This window comes from Nelumbo lutea, chromosome 2, assembly GCF_056320005.1.
Source record: "Nelumbo lutea isolate HS-2025 chromosome 2, American lotus-T2T, whole genome shotgun sequence".
Lineage (NCBI taxonomy): Eukaryota > Viridiplantae > Streptophyta > Magnoliopsida > Proteales > Nelumbonaceae > Nelumbo > Nelumbo lutea.
The window spans coordinates 86,917,880-86,935,859 of record NC_142685.1 but is presented as its reverse complement, the minus strand read 5'-3'; positions in this window follow the sequence as shown (position 1 = coordinate 86,935,859).

Sequence of the window (17,980 nt, the reverse complement as noted above, 5' to 3'; positions counted from 1 at the left end):
TGTCACTATGATCACCCACTCAGATGAATTCTCAAACTGTCCCAACATACCCAGGTTTTGATCCCCGCTAAGGATCTCTCTGATTGGTGGCACCACAGTGTCAGCCTTGTCAGGATAGGTCTCCCCAGACCCACTGGCTGTGAACATTCTAAACTAACACGAGTCTCATTAAGTGTCCAGTTTAAGGGTATTACATAGAAACATACCAAGGGAACATGAATCAAATATGCACTTTTATTCATTTACAATAAATTCATAAAGTACATCATTCTGATTGAATCTAAGGGCATACAAAACTGTCTAACACTCTCCTCTCACATGGATCCCGGGAATTAAAACCATTTGCAAACATTTTGAAACTGTATATGTATACATTTAATATAAATTTTACAAAAACAAAATTCCAATGATTGAAATCAACTGCCGGCAGTTTGGTTTCCATCAGAGAGAGTGCATTCCTAATCATTACCTTTGTCTGACAAAAGGGCTGATCCTGTCACTATGATCATCCAGTCAGATGAATTCTCAGACTGCCCCAACATGCCAAGGTTTTGACCCCCGCTAAGGATCTCACTGATTGGCATATCAAAGACAGCCTGATCCGACACATAGTGAAGTATCGTAATCGAGTCTAGGGGTCAGGTGTAACTTTCATGTTTTGCCCATCTGTCTCCAAGGTCCAGGGCAATACTGGAAATCTGGTCCGGTTCAAAGATTCGAGTAATCCCATACTACATGTGCCTTGGGTCTTACCCTGGTGGCCGAGACAGGCCATCCCAACACTTGGTGGCACACCAGTATTAGCCTTGGCAGGATAAATCTCCACAGACTTATCCAATGGTTGTGAACATTTAAAAATAACACGTGTCTCATTAAGAGTCTAGTTTTTGGGTCTTACACAAAATTATACCAAACAACATGAATCAAACATGCACTTTATTTATTTACACTAAATATCAAAAGTACATCAAATCGGATTGAAGCTAAGGGCATACAAAACTGTCTAACACTTTGGTACAGCCATCCGTCTATTGTGACGTATCTGGCTGCCTAATGCTCTACCCTTCTGGCAGCATTGTGATCTGTAGGGAGGGCCTCGTGTAGTAGGAAGCTCGCAAGCAGGTCAATTCAGCTCGGCTCTGCTTGAACGACAAGAGCGACCTCCTCTGCCCCCCCGAGAATGCTAGGCCAAGGCAGGTTCTCTATGTACATGGTTCTCATGGTGTTATCACTGGTGCTGGCTAACTGGGGCAGGGTTGTTAGACAGTTTTGTATGCCCTTAGCTTCAACCCATTTTGATGTACTTTTGACATTTAGTGTAAATAAATAAAGTACATGTTTGATTCATGTTGTTTGGTATAATTCTGTGTAAGACCCTAAAACTGGACACTTATAGGAACATGTGTTAGTTTTAAATGTTCATAGCCATTGGATAAGTCTGGGGAGATTTATCCTGCCAAGGCTGATACTGATGTGCCACCAAGTGTTGGGATGGCTTGTTTCGGCCATCAGGGTAAGACCCAAGGCACTTGTAGTATGGGATTGCTTGAATCCTTGAACCGGACCAGATTTTTAGTATTGCCCTAGACATTGGAGACAGATGGGCAAAATTGGAAAGTTGCACCTGACCCCTGGACTCGATTATGACACATCACTAGGTGTCAGATCGGACTGTCTTTGATGTGTCAATCAGTGAGATCCCTAGTGGGGTCAAAACCTGGACATGTTGGGGTAGTTTGAGAATTTATCTGAGTGAGTGATCATAGTGACAGGATCAGCCCCTTTGTCGGACAATGGTAATGATCGGGAATGCACTCTCTCTGTTGGAAACCAAACTGCCGGCAGTTGATTTCAATCATTGGAATTTTGTTTTGCAAAATTAATATATATATAATGTATGGTTTCAAAAGATTTGCAAAATGTTTTAATTCCCGGGATCCATGTGAGTAGAGAGTGCAGCACTGTTCCTTGCAGCTGAGGGAGAGGTTTTCTCTTGTCGAGCAGTGCTTGATCATTAAGGGCTGAGATGTTAAGTGTAAGACAATTTAGGATAATACCTGATGGGCTAATCTTGCACCTGCCCACAGTCCCTGGGTTTTTATAAGATGACTTGGCCCAGGGACCACTTAATGTAAGTGTTGGGCCCATAGGGTCCATGTGATGGGCTCAAAGGGGTCACTGAGTTTTTCAGTGAATTCGGTTGGGCCTTGTAATAAAGGCTGGGCCAAACCCATGTGGCTGATGTGTAAATCAATGTTAGGGTCCCACGCCATACAAGGAAGCCCAACTGGGCAGCAGTTTGGAAGGCCAAGTGAATACATAACCTTAAATGGGCCGTAAGCCCATTTCGAACTGGGCTAATTTGATTAGTCATTTTAAGGGGCGAATTCTGAGATGGATCAGCTGATAGGATTGGACCCAGACCCTATCCACTTAGAGAGTCCAAGATCTAAATAAGATTTAGATCTGGAAGCCTAATTAGATTAGGAAATGGCGGATCTAATCTGCAGATAAGATAGGGGTTATCCCTTATCACTTAAAGGGACTTATAATCCAAATTTGATTTGGAACAACAACTCCTAATAGGATTAGGAGTTGATCGCTTTAAGTCTATAAACAGAGGAGGGGGCAGCAACCTTTAGACATGCAACCAACACACCCTTGTCTTCAGAGCTGAAATCACAAGAAGAGAGAATTTTGCACCCTGCGATTACTCTCTTGGAGCTGTATTCACAAGCCCTCCAGTTGATTCTTGCGAAGGGTCATGTTCTTTTGGAAGAACATTGCTGATTCTGCCCCCTACACTGCACCATCTTCAGTGGGAGCAGTTTTTAGATCTTTCCTTGGCCGTGAACACCTCCACTGGGAGATACTATTTCTCCGGATCAGGTATAATCCCTCCTTACTTCTTTTGGTTCAGATCTGGTTTAGTTTATGGTTCAAGAATGATCCTTGAAAATATGATTTTCTAAATAGGGATTTCGATTCCCAGTTGAAGGGAGAGAAAAAATTTGAAATTCGATTCCTAGCAACTAGTTGATGGATAACCTATCCCTTCATCGATCTGAAGCTTTCAGGCTAGGTCCTCCGTCGATGCTGATATGGAGACAGTCTCTTCTGTGGGTGTAGCACACTCCTCGCTCTGCTCCGTAGGTTGCTCTAGCTCGAGGTCATCAGCCACCTTTGCTTTCCTTTTGAATGTGGTGACATAGCATTTGCAGTACTCAAACTGGTCACCTCGCGGTATCCCGATTCCGAAGTCCATAGGGAACTTCATGGCCAAGTAGTAAGTGGACACCACAGTCCGTAAGGCATGGGTAATCGGCCGATCTTCTATGCATTATACGGGGAGGGGGCTGCGACCATTAAGAAATCGTGGTTGAGCCTCACTATGCTAGGCAAAGTGTCGACTTCCACTGGTATTGTAATCCTTCCCAAGGGCCTGACTTCCTCTCTGCTAAATCCTACCAGGGGAGTGTTTGCGGGCTTCAGGTCGCTCTCTTGGAGCTGAAGTCACTCTCTTGGAGCTGAAATTGGGGTTGCTCCCCAGAAGCGTTCTGGCTGGGACCACGTCCGACATTGCTGGAGGAGGCCATGAATGCTGAGTTTTCAAAAGGAAACTATAGAAGCTTAGAGGAAGGCTTTTTGAACTGTTTCCACAGATGACGCCAAATGATGTTGAGCAATCTAGGCACTCCTAACTGGCTGCTGACTGGCTCCTAGTTGGCAATTGTTATGGTCACACCAACCGGCAGTGCATTGCGGCGCAGTCATAGGCAGCAGTACGAACAACAGGCCGCACAGTAGCTGTTAGATAGTTTTGTATGCCCTTAGCTTCAATCAAAGTTGATGTATTTTATGAGTTTATTGTAAATGAATAAAAGTGCATATTTGATTCATGTTCCCTTGGTATGTTTCTATGTAATACCCTTAAACTGGACACGTATTGAGACTCGTGTTAGTTTAGAATGTTCACAGCCAGTGGATCGGTTTGGGGAGACCTATCCTGACAAGGCTGACACTGTGGTGCCACCAAGTCGGTTGGTGTGGCTTGTCTCAGCTACCGGGGTGAGACCCTAGGCACATACAGTGTGGGATTAATTGAATCTTTGAACGGGACCAGATTTCCAGTATTGCCCTGGACCTTGGAGATTGATGGGCAAAACTGGAAAGTTACACCTGACCCCTAGACTCAATTATGATACTGCACTAGGTGTCGGATCGGTCTGTCTTTGATGTACCAGTTAGTGAGATCCTTAGCGGGGGTCAAAACCTGGGTATGTTGGGACAATCCGAGAATTCATCTGAGTGGGTGATCATAGTGATATGATCAGCCCCTTTGTCAGACAAAGGTAATGATTGGGGATGCACTCTCACTGTTGGAAACCAAGACTGTCGGCAACCGATTTCAACCGTTGAGATTTGTTTTGCAAAGTATATTTTATATGAGATATAAAAGTATATATATTATGGTTTCTAAAATGTTTGCAAAAGGTTTTAATTCCCGGGATCCATATAAGTGGAGAGTGCAACACTGTTCCTTGCAGCCGAGGGAGAGGTCCTCTCTTGTCGGGCAGCGTATGATCATTAAGGGCTGAGAGGTTAAGTGTAAGGCCATTGAGGATAATACCTGATGGGCTAATCTTGCATCTGCCCATAGTCCCTGGGTGTTACAAGGTGGCTTGGCCCAGGGACCACTTAGGGTAAGTGTTGGGCCCATAGAGCCCATTCGATTGGTTTCAGGGGGTGCATTGTCTTTAACATTGTATTCGACCAGCCTTGTAACAAAGGCTGGGCCGAACCCATGTGGCTGATGTGTAGATCAATGCTTGGGTCCCACACCATACAAGGAAGCCCAACTGGGCAGCAGTTAGGAAGGTTAAGTGAGCACATAAGCTTGATGGGCCTAAAGCCCATTTCGAACTGGGTTATTTATTTAGTTAATTAAAGGGGCGAATTCTGAGATGGATTAGCAGATAGGATGGGGTCTTAATCCTATCCACTTAGAGAGTTCAGAACTGAATGTGATTTAGATCTAGAAACCTCCTAATGGGATTAGGATAAAGCTAATCTAATCTACAGATAAGATAAGGGTTTATCCTTATCACTAGAAGAGAAGGCTGATCCAAATATGATTTGGATAAGCACCTCCTAATGGGATTAGGAGCTGATCTTTTAATTTAACAAAAAAGAAGGAAGGGGCGGCAGCCTTGAGTGAGACCAAGAAACACATCAGATCCTCTTTAGTGCTGAAATCAAGAAGAGAGAATTCTGCACCCTGCGAATACTCTCTTGCCGCCTCCCTGCTCTTGTCGCCCTGTTTGCCAGTTCCATCTCCAGCTGTGGGAGAAGTCAAGATTGGATCTTGACATCAATTCTTTGAGAAAGGATTGAAAAGGAAGCTATGCTCACGTACCGTTCTATTGATTCTTGCGAAGGACAGAGTTCTTGGGGAAGAACATTGCTGACTCTGCTCCATCCTGCACTGTGCCATCTTCAGTGGGAGCAGTCTTTGGATCCTTCCTTGGGCGTGAACACCTTCGTTGGGAGATATTACTTCTCCGTATCAGGTATTATTCTCTCCCATTCCTTTCGGTTCAGATCTGGTTCAGTTTAAGGTTCAAGATTTATCATTGAAAATATGATTTTCTAAATAGGGAATGTGATTCCCAGTTGAAGGGAGAGGAAAAATTTTTGAAATTTGCCCCTTATTCCGCAATCTTTGGGCGTCCATGGGATGGATCTCTCATCCCTTCAGTGGTATCAGAGCCCAGGTTCAAATCTTGAACCATTCTGTTTCAGATCTGAACCTGCGCAATTAGGGAGAAGGCGTTCTACCCAATTTGCACAGATTTGGTTTTTGGGAAATTTGTTCCCAAAACAGATGGGCAAATAATCTGAAATTAATTTTAAATAAATCCGATTATTATTTAGAATTGTTCTTTATAATTTTCTTGATTTATGGGCTGGTCGTACAAGAGGAGATCGAAATCTTGGTCGCGCAGGGAACCTGCAATTTTGCAGTTCTTGTTTTATTTTGGGTCTGTAAATATTTCTTTTTAGACTCAATGTATAGGTATTCGATCTGATGTAATTATTAATAGAAATAGGATTTCTATTTATTTTATTTTGGATCGAAGTTGGCGGCTCAGAAAAGGAGATTTCACAGAGAGGAGATTTCGCAGATGAGAGAAATGCTATCTGCGATTTGCAGTTTGTGAAACTGCATTCTGTGATCTAACCTCTATTTTGCAGGAAGGATTGTGCGAATAGCCCTGTTTGACTGATTCTTGTTTTTCCTTTTATCAGTATTTAATTTTAGATTATTTTCTTGAATTAAGGATTTAATTAAAAATCAAACCCTACACCCATTCGAACTAAGATTGGTTCAAAACTGTTTGGACCAATTCTAAGGTTTAATCAAGGTTGAAAGTCAGCCCTAATTTCCCACTAATGGGCCTAAGGATTGATATTTAATTAAATGGTTAATTCGGCCCAGCCTGTAAAGGCCCAGTTTTAAATAGTTAAAACTGCAAAAGCCCATATACCTAGATATTATTAATGGTTAATATTATGGAATTTTAACGGGCTTCCAATGGGCCTTACAGATAATTAATTGATTGGATTAATCTATCCCTGCATGTGATGTATGGATGTTTGATGTGCTGCGTACATGGGCCATAAGTACTTGGCCCATGCTCATTCGACAGTGGCTCTTGCGCACACCATGGCTGAATGCACATCATTGCCATGGTGTCCCTTTTGGTCATTGGATGACTTCCCTCAGTGGTGGGCCCCACACCTCATCAAGAGGTTATGTGCGGAACCCTAGCCGATTCAAGGCCCACCAAAATCTGGCTTTATGAAAGTCAGTGGGAGCCACTTTGGTTTGACCTAAATCAAACTAGGGCGTAATTTTGTTCCCTCCAGCTAATATGAGTGCATGTGATAGGGAGATTCATGTGATGAAATCTCTAAAGGACTTCCATCATTAGCATGAGGATGGGTCCTTCAGTAATGAGGAAACGCACCAGAAAATGGGCTATCCATTTGCTGTTGGGTTTGTCTTAGTGTTTCATAAGATGATAGGGGCATCATAGACCGATGTGGGAGGGGCTTCACCAGAAAATGGGAACTCTCTCACGGTACCTTGGCATTCACGAATATGATGGGTAAGCACTCACTGGACAAAAAGGTTTACCTGAAAACGGCTCTGAACCTTGTCTGACAGAGGCCAAAGGGAAAACTCAAATGATGAGTGGATGTGATCCTTCATAGAAAGGTGGTGGGGTTATGCAGCTGAAACAGTTGGATCCATGCACCTATGTGATTTCCCACATTTCCAGAGACAACCCGTAGTCTCCATCACTGAGAAAGGAGGGAAATCTCAGAGACGAACAAATGGAAATGGATCGTAGATTAAAGTCCATGTCTATGAAATGAACATGAATCAAATTAGGTTGTGGACTGATGTTTGCTCTTTTATCAGAAAATGGCAATTGGATCTTTTGCAAAACTTCTTGATGACAACAAGTTGAAGGGCCCAAACTAGGCTGACTGGTACAGGAACCTTATGCTGGTCCTAGCTTCTGAAATGCTGGATAAAGTGGCAAAGAATCCTGCCCCGGAGCGTCCGGGTGATAGGCCTTCTGAGGCCCGAAGGAGAGACTATCAAGAATGGGAGGAGAAAAACTCCCTTGCCCGGTGTTACATCATTGCCTCCTTGGACAACCCGATACAGAGGCAGTTCGATCAGATCGAACTTGCCAAAGACATATTGGATAGTCTCAGGACAATGTATGAAGAGCAGAATCGTTCTACTCGACAAAAGGTCTTGAAACAGTTCATGACCGCATAAATGTCCAAGGGTCAACAAGTTCACGACCATTGTCTTCGGATGATGGGATACATCAACGAACTGGAGGCTCTTGGATCCGGGATAGACCTTGCAACCCAGATAGATGCTATCCTTAACTCTTTGCCTCCTTCTTTTAATCTGTTCATCATGAACTATAACATGAACAAGTTGAATGTCAGCTTACAAGAGCTTAGCAATATGTTGCAAAGAGCTGAAGAACTGATTAGAAAGGATGAGCCTGTAGCCATGCTTGTTGAATCTGGCAAGACAGGCAAGAAAAAGAGGAAGGCAAAGAAGCCTCAGAAGAAAGCCGCTAAGAGCAAGAAGCAAAAGAAAGACAAAGCATCGGATGCCTGTCACTTCTGCAAGAAGACCGGCCATTGGAAAAGGAACTGTCCTGCCTACCTGGAATCCAAGAAAGGTAACTTCGAAAGTTACACCCGACCCCTAGACTTGATTATGATACTGCACTGTGTGTCAGATTGGGCTATCTTTGATGTACCAATCAGTGAGATCCTTAGCGGGGGTCAAAACCTAGGTATGTTGGGACAGTTTGAGAATTCATCTCAGTGGGTGATCATAGTGACAGGATCAGCCCCTTTGTCAGACAAAGGTAATGATCGGGGATGCACTCTCACTGATGGAAACCAAGACTGCCGGCAGCCGATTTCAATCGTTGAGATTTGTTTTGCAAAATATATTTTATATGGGATATAAAAGTATATATATTATGGTTTGTAAATGATTTGCAAAATGTTTTAATTCCCGGGATCCATATAAGGGAGAGTGCAACACTGTTCCTTGCAGCCGAGGGAGAGGTCCTCTCTTGTCGGGCAGTGTATGATCATTATGGGCTGAGAGGTTAAGTGTAAGACTTTTGAGGATAATACCTAATGGGCTAATCTTGCATCTACCCACAGTCCCTAGGTGTTACAAGGTGGCATAGCCCAGGAACCACTTAGGATAAGTGTTGGGCCCATAGAGCCCATGAGAGAGATGGGTTTCAGGGGGTGCGCTATTCTTAACAGTGTATTTGGCTTGGCCTTGTAACAAAGGCTGGGCCAAACCCATGTGGCTGATGTGTAGATCAATGTTTGGGTCCCACGCCATACAAGGAAGTCCAACTGGGCAATAGTTTGGAAGGCTAAGTGAATACATAATCTTAAATGGGCCTTAATCCCATTTCGAACTGGGGTAATTTGATTAGTCACTTAAGGGGCGAATTCTGAGATGGATCAGTTAATAGGATTGAGCCCAAACCCTATCCACTTAGAGAGTCCAAGATCTAAATGATATTTAGATTTGGAAGCCTCCTAATTAGATTAGGAGATGGCTGATCTAATCTGTAGATAAGATAAGGGTTATCTCTTATCACTTAAAGGGACTTCTAATCCAAATATGATTTGGGTTAGCAACTCCTAATGGGATTAGGATCTGATCCCTTTGAGATTATAAAAGGAGAAGGGGGCAGCAGACTTTAGACATGCAAGCTACACACTCTTGTCTTCAGAGCTGAGATGACTAGAAGAGAGAATTCTGTACCCTACAAATACTCTCTTGCCGACTCCTTCCTGAAGTCGCCGCCTACAGCAGATTGATCTCCAGTTCTTGGGAGTAATCAAGATTTGATCTTGATATCAATCTTTTGGAGAAAAGATTGGTGGGAGTTGTATTCACAATCCGTCCAGTTGATTCTTGCGAAGGGTCAAGTTCTTTTGGAAGAACACTGTTGATTCTGCTCCACCCTGCACGGCGCCATCTTCAGTGGGAGCAGATTTTGGATCCTTCCTTGGGCGTGAACACCTCCATTGGGAGATACTGCTTCTCTGTATCAGGTATTATCCCTCCCTACTCCTTTTGATTCAGATCTGGTTCAGTTTATGGTTCAATAATGATCCATGAAAATGTGATTTTCTAAATAGGGAATTCAATTCCCAGTTGAAGGGAAACAAGCCACCCCAACCGACTTGGTGGCAATATATTGTCAGCCTTGTAAGGATAGGTCTCCCTAGACCAACCCACTGACTGTGAACATTCTAAACTAACATGAGTCTCATTAAGTGTCTAGTTTAAGGGTATTACACAGAAACTTACCAAGGGAACATGAATCAAATATGCACTTTTATTCATTTATAATAAACTCATAAAGTACATCATTTTGATTGAAGCTAAGGGCATACAAAACTATCTAATAGCTCCCACATGCACTTTGGTCTAATCAGGTACTAGCCAGAGTCCAATGCTTTCCACGTGTTTGTCAAACACTTTCTGTGATAATGGCTTTGTCAATGGGTCTGCTACATTTTTCGCTGACGCTACCTTCTGAATCAGGATGTCCCCTCTACTAACAATCTCCCGTAGTACATGGTACTTCCTCTCGATGTGCTTCAACTTCAAGTGGGCTCGTGGCTCCTTAGCCTGACCAATAGCTCCATTGTTGTCACACAACAATGGGATGGGTGATGTGCTGGACGGAACTTCTCCTAACTCGTGAACGAACTTCTTCATCCACACGGCTTCTTTGGTAGCCTCACTTGCGGCAATGTACTCGACCTCGGTCATGGAGTCTGCAGTGGACCCCTATTTGCTGCTTTTCCAGCAAACAACATACGATTTATCATGAAAACATATCCAGATGTAGACTTTCTATCATTTGGATCCGACTGGAAATCGGCATCTGTATACCCTTGGATCTGTAGTGATGTACCACCGAATACTAGACAAAACTCTTTTCTCCATCGAAGGTACTTAAGTATGTTTTTCACAGCAGTCCAGTGCTCCTGCCTTGGGTTGGCCTGAAATCTGCTTACTACACTCACTGCCTGAGCAATGTTAGGATGAGTGCACAGCATGGCATACATGATGCTCCCTACGGAGAGGGTAAGTGTTGGGCCCATAGAGCCCATCTGATGGGTTTTAGGGGATACACTGTCCATAACTGTGTGTTCGGCCAGGCCTTGTAACACAAGCTGGGCTGAACCCATGTGGCTGATGTGTAGATCAATGTTTGGGTCCCACGCCATACAAGGAAGGCCAACTGGGCAGCAGTTTTGAAGGCTAAGTGAATACATAAACTTAAATGGGCCTTATGCCCATTTCGAATTGGGGTAATTTGATTAGTCACTTAAGGGGCGAATTCTGAGATGGATCAGCTGACAGGATTGGGCCCAGACCCTATCCACTTAGAGAGTCCAAGATATAAATAAGATTTAGATCTAGAAGCCTCCTAATTAGATTAGGAGATGGGTGATCTAATCTACAGAGAAGATAAGGGTTATCCCTTATCACTTAAAGGGACTTCTAATCCAAATATGATTTGGGTTAGCAACTCCTAATGGGATTAGGATCTGATCCCTTTGAGATTATAAAAGGAGGGGGCGGTGGCCTTTAGACATGGAAGCTACACACTCTTTGTCTTCAGAGCTAAGACTACAAGAAGAGAGAATTCTACACCCTACAAATACTCTCTTGCCGCCTCCTTCCTACAGCTGCCGCCTACAGTAGTTTGATATCCAATTCTTGGGAGAAATCAAGATTTGATCTTGATACCAATCTTTTGGAGAAAATATTTGTGGGAGTTGTATTTACATTCCGTCCAGTTGATTCTTGTGAAGGGTCAAGTTCTTTTGGAAGAACACTGTTGATTCTGCTCCACCCTGCACTATGCCATCTTCAGTGGGAGCAAATTTTGGATCCTTCCTTGGGCGTGAACACCTCCATTGGGAGATACTGCTTCTTTGTATCAGGTATTATCCCTCCCTACTCCTTTTGGTTCATATCTGGTTCAGTTTATGGTTCAAGAATGATCCTTGAAAATATGATTTTCTAAATAGGGAATTCGATTCCCAATTGAAGGGAGAGAAATTTTTTTGAAATTCGCCCATTTATTCCGCAATCTTTGGGCGTCCATATGATGGATATCCTATCCCTTCAAGCGCCGCACAACAGCATGCACCGCCTGGCAGCACGCAACACGCACCGTCCGATAGCGCGCAATACACACCGCCTGGCTGTACGCAGCACGCACCGCCCGGCAGCGCGCAATACGCACCGCTCGGCAGTGCCACACAGCAGCACGTAGCATGCACCGCATGGCAGCAGCACCAGGCAGCAACACGCATCGCATAGCACTACAGCAGCACCACGAGACACGCGCACCGCCCAGCAGCAGCAGTAGGGCGGGGCCCACATGACAGCTCATCAGGGTGGGTCCCCACTCTACTCACCAACTCGCCGCTAGCTTCACCATCCCTTATCCCTTATCCCTTATCTTATCTTATCCCTTATCCTTATCTTATTTTATCTTCTTAAATAAGAGTTGTGTTACCATTAGGAGTGGGTAATTATGATTTTTAGTTTAAGTTGGATTACCCTAGCCTAGCCGAATCCAACAAGGAATTGCCCCTATAATCTCCTATTTAAAGAGCTATGAATTGAAACAAAGCATTCAATTTTCAGTCAAGAAAAGAGTGGGGAGAGTTCGGGTGGTCTCTTGGACAAATCACCCCACGGGAGAGTTTGGGTGGTTTCTTGGACAAATCACCCATTCAGTTTCCGCAATGGAGTTTGCACGCAAGGGAAGGCGCAAGGGAAAGCTGGGCCTTCTCCCCGTGGACCAACCCATGACGAGATCCTACGCACGGGCCCTTAACATTTGGTATCATAGCTAAACGTCATGGCCGATATGGAGCAGCTATCATCCAAGGTCAACGAACTGGAACATAGGCTAGCAGAAACCAGCATAGAGGTTCGTGAAGTCAAGGAAGATGTTCGGGAGCTATGATGCTGGCTGGAAGCATTCCTCTCCATCAAAGAAGGGAGTTATGAGGGAATTGCCAACACAAACAGTCACCGTCCGAACTGGGCAGAGGCGTCTAGCAAATAGTAGATTGCTGCCCCTACAACTGCAATTATTCCCAAGGATCAGCACAGAGAGGAGGAAACTATAAAGTCTCCTCTTTTGGCCGAGGACAATGTCACGAACATTATATTGGTACCTACAGAATGCGTTCCTTGGTCGAAGACAGGTGGGCTTGGCGATGTTGCTAGGGCTTTACCGAAGGCTTTGGCTCGACGTGTACATAGAGTTATGGTTGTGGCACCACGGTATGGTAATTGTGCAGAAGCCCAAGAAACAGGAGTGCGCAAGAGAAATAAGGTGGATGGGTAGAATATGGAGGCCGCTCTTGAGGTTCTCTTCTGTAAGCATACCCAGTGCGTTCTTGTGATCCACAACATAGCACACCGGGGTCGTAGTCCAGTACACGAATTTTGTGATGTGGATCTTCCACAAAACTACTTCAAACTATATGACCCAGGAGGTGGGGAACACTTCAATGTCCTTGCGGCTGGCCTGAGTGCAATAGATCGTGTAGTCATTGTAAGCCATGGTTACGCCTGGGAGCTGGAAACTAAAGAAGATGGCTGGGGTCTGCATCAAATAATAAATTAGTTTGATTGAAAGCTGAAGGGCATCGTGAATGTGATTGATGCAAACGAAGGGAACCCACAGTTAGATGTTTACCTAGCATCGGATGGCTACACCAATTACCCTGTGGAGACTCTTTAGACTGGCAAGCCTCAATGCAAAGCAGCTCTACAAAGGGAGCTTGGTCTTCCTCTTCGGGAGAATGTTCCTCTGAATGGGTTCATTGGCAGGCTTGACCATTAGAAAGGTGTTGATCTCGTTGTTGAGTCCATTCCTTGGATGGTGGACCAAGATGTGCAACTAGTCATGTTGGGCACTGGGAGACCTGACCGGGAACAACTTCTCAAACATCTTGAGAGTCAACACCATGACAAAATCAGGGGTTGGGTGGGTTCCTCTGTGCAAATGACCCATCGGATAACTGCTAGTGTAGACATCCTACTCATGCCTTCTTGATTTGAGCCATGTAGACTGAACCAGCTTTATGCACTGAGCTACGGGGCAGTCCCTGTTGTTCATGCTATTGGTGGACTGAGAGATAGTGTAAAGTCGTTTGATCCATTGGTAGAGTTCCAAGCCCTGTATCCGGAATTCGAGCTTGAGGACAAGCTCGTTGTCCAGGAGGGGTGTAATGTTATGGTCACACCAACCGGTAGCACACTGCAGTGCAGTCATAGGCAGCAGCACGCACAGTAGGCCGCACAACGGTAGGCACCGCCTGGCAACGCCGCACAGCAGCACGCACCGTCTGGCAGCACGCAGCATGCACCGCCCGATAGCGCGTAGCATGCACCACTCGGCAGTGCACAGCATGCACCGCCTAGCAGTGCGCAACACGCACCACCCGGCAGTGCCACATAGCAGCATGCAGCGCCCGACAGCATGCAACATGAAGCACGTAGCACACGGCAGCAACACTAGGCAGCAGCACACACCTCACGACAGTAGCACGCACCTCATGGCAGCAGCACGCACCGCTTGGCAGCAGCACCGAGAGAGGGGTGTAATGTTATGGTCACACCAACCGGTAGCGCATTGCGGCGTAGTCATAGGCAGTAGCATGCACAACAGGCTGCACAGCAGTAGGCACTTCCTGGCAGCGCTGCACAGCAGCACGCACCACCTGGTAGCGCCGGACAGCAGCACGCACTGCTCGACAGCGTGCAACATGCACCGCTTGGTAGCGTGCAGCACACACCGCCTGGCAGCATGCAGCATGCACTGCCTGGCAGCGTGCAGCACACACCGCCCAGCACCGGCGCACAATAGCACGCACCACCTAACAACGCGCAGCATGCAGCATGCACCACACGACAGCAGCACTAGCCAGCAGCACGCACCTCATGGCAGTAGCACGCAGCGCATGGCAACAGCACCGTGAGATGCGCAGACTGCCCGACAATGAAGGGATAGGAAATCCATCACATGGATGCCCAAAGATTTCGGAATAAGGGGGTGAATTTCAAAAATTTTTTCTCTCACTTCAACTGAGAATCAAATTCCCTATCTAGAAAATCATATTTTCAAGGATCATTCTTGAACCACAAACTGAACCAGATCTGAACCAAAAGGAGTAGGGAGGGATAATACCTGATATAGAGAAGTAGTATCTCCCAATGGAGGTGTTCATGCCCAAGGAAGGATCCAAAATCTGCTCCCACTGAAGATGGCGCAGTGCAGGGTGGAGCAGATTCATCAGTATTCTTCCAAAAGAACTTCACCCTTCGCGAGAATCAACTGGACGGCTTGTGAATACAACTCCCACCAATCTTTTGTCCAAAAGATTGGTATCAAGATCAAATCTTGATTTCTCTCAAGAAGTGGAGATCGAACTATTGTAGGTGGCAGCTGCAGGAAGGAGGCGACAAGAGAGTATTTGTAGGGTGCAAAATTCTCTCTTCTAGTAATCGCAGCTCTGATGACAAGGATCTCTGGATTGCATTGCATGTCTAAAGGCTGCCGCCCTCTCTTCCTTTTATAGACTTAAAGCATTCAACTCCTAATCCCATTAGGAGTTGCTAACCCAAATCATATTTGGATTAGAAGTCCCTTTAAGTGATAAGGGATAACCCTTATCTTATCTGCAGATTAGATCAGCCATCTCTTAATCTAATTAGGAGGTTTCCAGATCTAAATCTCATTTAGATCTTGGTCTCTCTAAGTGGATAGGGTTTGGGGCCAATCCTCTCTGTTGATCCATCACAGAATTCGCCCCTTAAGTGACTAATCAAATTAGCCCAGTTTGAAATGGGCTTAAGGCCCATTTAAGGTTATGTATTCATTTAGCCTTCCATACTGCTGCCCAGTTGGGCTTCCTTGTATGGCGTGGGACCCAAACATTGATCTACACATTAGCCACATGGGTTCAGCCCAGCCTTTGTTACAAGGCTTGGCCGAATACACTGTTATGGATAGTGCACCCCCTGAAACCCATCAGATGGGCTCTATGGGCCCAACACTTACCCTAAGTGGACCCTGGGCCAAGCCACCTTGTAACACCTAGGGACTGTGGGCAGATACAAGATTAGCCTATCAGGTATTATCCTCAATGGTCTTACACTGAACCTCTCATCCCATAATGATCATACACTGCCCGACAATAGAGGACCTCTCCCTCGGCTGCTAGGAACAGTGTTGCTCTCTCTCTTATATGGATCCCACGATTTAAAACCTTTTGCAAATCATTCAGAAACCATAATATAAATAAATAAATATATATATATATATATACTTTTATATCTCATATAAAATATATTTTGCAAAACAAATCTCAACGATTAAAATTGGCAGTCGACAGTCTTGGTTTCCATTAGTGAGAGTGCATCCCCGATCATTACCTTTGTCCGACAAAGGGGTTGATCCTATCACTATGATCACCCACTCAGATGAATTCTCAGACTGTCCCAACATACCCAGGTTTTGACCCCCGCTAAGGATCTCACTGATTGGTACATCAAAAACAGCCAAATCTGACACCTAGTGCAGTATCATAATCATGTCTAGGGGTCGGGAGTAACTTTTCAATTTTGCCCATCAATCTCCAAGGTCCAAGGCAATACTAGAAATCTGGTCCAGATCAAAGATTCATTTAATCCTACACTGTATGTGCCTAGGGCCTCACCCCGGCAGCTGAGACAAGCCACCCCAACTGACTTGGTGGCACCATAGTGTCAGCCTTGTTAGGATAGGTCTCCCCAGACCAACCCACTGGCTGTGAACATTCTAAACTAACACGAGTCTTATTAAGTGTCCAGTTTAAGGGTATTACACAGAAACATACCAAGGGAACATGAATCAGATATTCACTTTTATTCATTTACAATTAACTCATAAAGTACATCATTTTTATTGAAGCTAAGGGCATACAAAACTGTCTAACAACTCCAACTTGCACTTAGGTCCAATCAGGTACTAGCCGGAGTCCCATGCTTTCCATGTGTTTCTCAAACACTTTCTGTGATCGTGGCTTTGTCAATGGGTCTGCTACATTTTCCGCTGACGCTACCTTCTGAATCAGAACGTCCCCTCTACCAACAATCTCCCTTAGTACATGGTACTTCCTCTCGATGTGCTTCGACTTCGAGTGGGCTCGTGGCTCCTTAGCTTGAGGAATAGCTCCATTGTTGTCACACAACAATGGGATGGGTGATGTGCTGGACGGAACTACTCCCAACTCATGAACGGACTTCTTCATCCACACGGCTTCTTTTCCAGCCTCACTTGTGGCAATGTACTTGGCCTTGGTCGTGGAGTCTACAGTGGACCCTTGTTTGCTGCTTTCCCAGTAAACAACACACGATCCTATCATGAAAACATATCCAAATGTAGACTTTCTATCATCTGGATCCGACTGGAAATCGGCATCTGTATACACTTGGATCTGTAGTGAGCTACCATCGAATACTAGACAAAACACTTTTGTCCTTCGAAGGTACTTAAATATGTTTTTCACTGCAGTCCAGTGCTCCTGCCTTGGGTTGGCCTGAAATCTGCTTACTACACTCACTGCCTGAGCAATGTCAGGACGAGTGCACAGCATGGCATACATGATGGAGGCATAGGGAACATCTCTCATGCCATCAATCTCCTCAGAAGTCTTGGGAGACATCTTCTTGGAGAGAGCGACTCTGTGCCTGAAAGGAACATTTCCTTTCTTGGAGTTTTCCATGCTGTATCTTTTGACTATATTGTCAATGTAGGCAGATTGGGATAATCCTATTATCCACTTCGATCTATCTCTATAGAGTCAAAGACCTAGTATATAGGAGGCTTCTCCAAGATCTTTCATGGAAAATTGTTGTGAAAGCCCTACTTTCACCGTAGTCAACATTCCTACATGATTCCCAATGAGTAGAATGTCATCTACATACAAAACCAAGAAGGTAACCTTATCTCCACTGTACTTCCTGTAGACACAGGGTTCATCCAGATTCTGCTCGAAGTCAAACGATTTGACAATAGAGTCAAAATGGATGTTCCAACTTCTCGAAGCTTGCTTAAGTCCATAAATGGATCTATTGAGTTTACATACCATGTTTTCATGACCCGCAGCTATGAAGCCTTGCGGCTGCTGCATATAGATATCTTCAGTAAGATCTCCATTCAGGAATGCAGTTTTGACATCCATCTGCCGAATCTCATAATCATGGTATGCTGCTACAGCTAGTAGGATCCTAGTGGATTTAAGCAATGCC